Source organism: Mytilus trossulus, chromosome 4 (genome assembly GCF_036588685.1).
Source record: "Mytilus trossulus isolate FHL-02 chromosome 4, PNRI_Mtr1.1.1.hap1, whole genome shotgun sequence".
NCBI classification, from domain to species: Eukaryota; Metazoa; Mollusca; class Bivalvia; order Mytilida; family Mytilidae; genus Mytilus; species Mytilus trossulus.
This window is the reverse complement of record NC_086376.1, coordinates 44494854-44500853: the sequence shown is the minus strand read 5'-3', so window position 1 is coordinate 44500853 and position 6000 is coordinate 44494854.

Here is a 6000-nt window from a genome sequence, read left to right as displayed (position 1 = left end):
TTAAGTCAGCTTAGACCTCCGGATTGCGTTTTTTTGAAACAAATACAATCATATACTACGAATAAAGAATTAGTGTATTTTCTGTTTGATATCATTTTCAAGTTTACTATCCACGGCAGCAAGGATTTGTATAGTCTCCTTGAGGGTCTGATTAATATATTTATGACCGCTGTGGATCAATAATTATTAAACTGAGAATTGATTGTAAAAAGAAAATACACTTTCATGACGTCTGGAACGGGTGTTTTTAAGATCGAAATTTCAGGATTGACCATTTCGGAATCGGGATTTCTTTTTTTGAATTTCGGGATGTCGAGATATTTAATTTGTATAATACATTCAGAACCTCGGGATTTCATGTTTTTAAGCCCGGGATATTGGTATCAGGGCCCCTCCGCAGTGGCGGATCCAGAAATTTTCATACGCAGGAGCACGTTGACTGCCTAAGAGGGGCCCGCTCCGGTCATGCTTCAGTGATTCCCTATATAAGCAACCAATTATTTTCCAGAAAGGGAGGGGCGGGCCCCTTAAATCCGCCTCTGCCCCGACCCCCTTTAATGAATGTTCACAATATACAGATAAGCGCTAAAATTATTCATTTGTCATTAGAATTAATAGAGAACAAACAAAAAAAAATGGTGGAAAAGGAGGAGCCAGGCTAGAAAAAACAATTATCCTGTCCCAAATTACCTATGACTTTTGATACCTTTTCTGAAATTCTCAAGTTACTAAATGTTTTACAAAAAAAGAAGATGTGGTATGAGTGCCAATGAAACAGCTCTCCACAAGTGACCAAAATGACACCGAAATTAACATTTAAAGGTCACCTTACGGCCTTCAACAATAAGCAAAAGCCGATACTGCATAGTCTGATATAGAAGGCCCGAAATGACAATGTAAAACAATTCAAATGAGAAAACTAACAGCCTTATTTATGTACAAAAAATGAACGAAAAACAAATATCACTGAACCACTGAATTACAGGCTCCTGACTGGAATGTGCATAATACATGTACAGTAAATGTATATTCATAATGAAATTAATAGAAAACAAAAAATGGGAATTTTGGAAATAAAGGAGGAGGGTTACACAAAACATTTTCCTGTCCCCAAGTACCTATGACTTTTGATACTTTTCCTGAAATTCTCATGTCATTAAATCTTTGACAAAATTCTTCCTACAACTCTTTACATCCTTTCAAATACGCTCTGAATGCCCGCGATTTCGCGGGTGTGTTCTAGTATGTATTTATATTTATACCCATCTAATGAGTTAATATAAAAAAGAAGATGTGGTATGATTGCCAATGATACAACTATCCACAAAATACCAAAATGACACAAACATTAACAACTATAGGTCACTGTACGGCCTTCAACAATGAGCAAAGCCCATACCGCATAGTCAGCTATAAAAGGCCCCGATACGACCATGTAAAACAATTCAAACGAGAAAACTAACAAGCCTTTTACAACTGATTTTCATAGTTCGTTCTTATGTTGTTCTGTTACGCCACTGTCTCAGGTTAGAGGGAGGATACCAACATCCCGCTAACATGTTAAAACCCGCCACATTTTGCATATATGTGGCCGTCCCAAGTCAGGAGGAGCCTTTATTTCAGTGGTTGTCGTTTGTTAATTAATGTGTTATATACATGTTAGTTTTTCGATCGTTTGTTTGTACATAAATTAGGAATATTTTTCGTTTATCATTTCGGGGCCTTCTATAGCTGACTATCCGGTAGGGGCTTTCCTCATTGTTGAAGGTCGTACTGTGGCCGTTTAGCTGTTTAAAATTTCTGTGATGTCATTTTGTCTCTTGTGGAAAGTTGTTTCATTGACAAGCATACCACCTTTATATATATACATGTATGTACCGTGCAAACTGACGAACAAACGTAGTAAATGTTTTATTCATCCCCACAAACTCAATTTTCATAAGAGCTGATAACTTTAAATGAAAATGTTAAACAGGGTCTTGAAAGGGTAAATTTTTCTATGAAAGTTTAAATTTCTATATAAGACTGCTGATCATATTTAGAAGACAATCTTAGTACTTGCCGTGCTAAAAAGCTTGTAAAAAATGGAATAATTGATGTAAAGTTATGTTTAACACCTACAGTGAAATGCTTTAAACTGCATTTTCCATATCTGTTAGATACTTATTCATGTAAAAATGCCAAATTCTGAAAATCGATGCCAAAAATGGGCGTATGACATTTGCGCCGATTTTGAAAATTTTCATTCTTTCATTTGCGCCGATTTCATTTTTTCATTTGCGCCGATTTTATATTTTTTCCTAATTGGATTAACAGGTAAGTTACAGGTAAGTGCACTTTTACATTGGCTGAGCACAGTGTATAAAGACAAATCAAGTGACATTGCAACTGGTAAATGGGCATTGGCTATCCCAATGTTTCGGGTTACCATTCCTTTCCCTAAATGAAATCGATGACTGCTTCACGTGTCAAATGTCATACATTCTTAGACAACATACAAGTACACATTCCATAACGGTCAATTAATTTGTGATGGCGTCCATAAAATTAACGAAGGGATGATTTCAACTTCACCATTTGGAACTCTTGGTTTAATAGCTTCCTTGTGAGAAAATGCGAACTCTAGAAATGCCCCTAACAGTACGTATGCCAGACAAAGAAAAGATGGCATGCGTTGTCGACAATTACGCCAAATATAGGAGAGACGAAATCATAAGAAAGGAATAAATTAGATGTGTTGCTGTCACATACTCGGCAAGGACAGATTTATGATTTGAATGTATTCCGTTTTTATGGATTTGAATGCTGTACATATATTTTTAATTCGTCATTTTAGTATAAACAAAGTGCTTTTATCTTAAGTTTTGACTTCTTGATTTTAAGCAGGAGACAACAGTTATATACATGTTATGATTGAAAATTTATAACATATGTACAAGTGGCTAACGGAAGAGGTCTTTAATGATAAATGGAAATAACATTACTGAGATGAAGAGTTGTCTCATTAGAACTCATACCACATCTTCTTATATCATTTCACCTGTAATTTACCTGTAAAAATATCGGCGCAAATGGAAGAAAAAAAATCGGCGCAAATGAAATGCAGATCGGCGCAAATGCAAAACGCCGGCCAAAAATGACTCTATCATGACATATATAAGCTAGCGTAATATGGCACCTATGTGTTATAGAAAGCTGACTGTTTTATTTAAAAGGTAATTAAGCTTTTTAAAACTGAGTACGGACTATAAAGTGGCACCTTGCTAAATTTCTTCAGTAGGAAATGAACTCGAGAATATATCATACAAATTTTCCTACGATATTTCATTAAATAAACTTTTTATTATTTAACTTACATTTTGCCATTCGTATTTCTTACGACGAACAGAACTACTTCAATCATTCACCTCTCAGTTTCATCTTTTCCTTACTTATTTCAATCAGTTTTAAATATTGTATGCTACCTTATGATAACATGATTTTAATAACTTTTTAAATTTGTTTGCTGGGCATTACCGTAATTTACCAATTATGGATTCGGTAATTTCCGCTAAAAAACGAAGTTTACCGAATGATCTCATCATTCATAAATCTCATCATACATCAATCTCATCATACAACAAAAAACGTATAATGTTGTGAACACTTAATATAATGTTGTGAGCACTTAATATAATGTTGTGAGCACTTAATATAATGTTGTGAGCACTTAATATAATGTTGTGAGCACTTAATATAATGTTGTGAGCACTTTATATAATGTTGTGAGCACTTCATATAATGTTGTGAACACTGCATATAATGCTGTGAGCACTGCATATAATGTTGTGAGCACTACATATAATGATGTGATCACTTCATATAATGCTGTGAACACTGCGTATAATGCTGATTATTAACATAAGGCAGTCGTGGCGTTCCATAATAATACGTCCAGTCAAAATTTTGACGGGCGTATAAAAATGGTAAAATCAAGCATAGCAAGCTGTTCTTCCTGAGCAAGATTGATTTAAATGCTCAACTATTGCTGTAATCTCTGGATAAGTTTCAAATAGTTCTGAGCATATGATACACAACTGCTCATTAAACAAATCTAAGTATATAAACATCGACGTTCATTATTTTTAACAAGAGGCTCTCAAGAGCCTGAATCGCTCACCTGAATTTTTTTGGTTTAATCTCTCATCAATGATTATTTTGGCTTTTCAATTTATTTAAATGTTCTTTAAATCGTCCTATTCTCTTCAAAAGCCAAAAAAAAAAATCATTTTCTCCTATGTTCTATTTAGCCATAGGAGCTATGTTTCTTGACATACAAGAAAATGAAATATAAAATTTATACTAGATACTCTGAAACTCTGAAACTCATTTAGCCTAAGTTTGGCTGAAATTGATACAGCAGTTTCAAAGGAGAAGATTTTTTTAAAGTAAGTCAACATGATGAACAAATTGTGAAAAAAGGCTTTAAAGGGCAATAACTCCTCAAGGGGTCAATTGACAATTTTGGTCATATATACTTATTTGTAGATCTTACTTTGCTGATCATTTTTGCTGTTTACAGTTTATCTTTATCTATAATAATATTCAAGATAATGACCAAAAACTGCAAAATTTCCTTAAAATTACCAATTAAGTGGCAGCAACCCAACAATGGTTTGTTTGATTCATCTGAAAATTTCAGGGCTGATTAGATCTTGACCTAATGAACAATTTAACCCCATGTCAGATTTGCTCTAAATGCTTTCGTTTTTGAGATATAAACCAAAAACTGCATTTGACCCCTATGTTCTATTTTAAGTAACGGCGGCCATGTTTTTTGACGGATCAAAAATCTAAGCACACACTTTGTGCAGGATAATCTAAGGAACAATCATGCTAAGTTTCATCCAAATCCATTCAGTAGTTTCAGAGGAGAAGATTTTTTTAAAGTTAGCAAATATGATGAACAAATTGTGAAAAATTGCCATTTAAGGACAATAACCCCTTAAGGGGTCAATTGACAATTTTGGTCATATTAACTTATTTGTAGATCTTACTTTGCTGATCATTTTTGCTGTGTACAGTTTATCTTTATCTATAATAATATTCAAGATAATGACCAAAAACTGCAAAATTTCCTTAAAATTACCAATTAAGTGGCAGCAACCCAACAATGGTTTGTTTGATTCATCTGAAAATTTCAGGGCTGATAGATCTTGACCTAATGAACAATTTAACCCCATGTCAGATTTGCTCTAAATGCTTTCGTTTTTGAGATATAAGCCAAAAACTGCATTTGACCCCTATGTTCTATTTTAAGTAACGGCGGCCATGTTTTTTGACGGATCAAAAATTTAAGCACACACTTTGTGCAGGATAATCTAAGGAACAATCATGCTAAGTTTCATCCAAATCCATTCAGTAGTTTCAGAGGAGAAGATTTTTTAAAGTTAGCAAATATGATGAACAAATTGTGAAAAATTGCCATTTAAGGACAATAACCCCTTAAGGGGTCAATTGACAATTTTGGTCATATTAACTTATTTGTAGATCTTACTTTGCTGATCATTTTTGCTGTGTACAGTTTATCTTTATCTATAATAATATTCAAGATAATGACCAAAAACTGCAAAATTTCCTTAAAATTACCAATTAAGTGGCAGCAACCCAACAATGGTTTGTTTGATTCATCTGAAAATTTCAGGGCTGATAGATCTTGACCTAATGAACATTTTAACCCCATGTCAGATTTGCTCTAAATGCTTTCGTTTTTGAGATATAAGCCAAAAACTGCATTTGACCGCTATGTTCTATTTTAAGTAACGGCAGCCATGTTTTTTGACGGATCAAAAATCAAAGCACACACTTTGTGCAGGATCATCTAAGGAACAATCATGCTAAGTTTCATCCAAATCCATTCAGTAGTTTCAGAGGAGAAGATTTTTTAAAGTTAGCAAATATGATGAACAAATTGTGGAAAATTGCCATTAAAGGACAATAACCCCTTAAGGGGTCAATTGA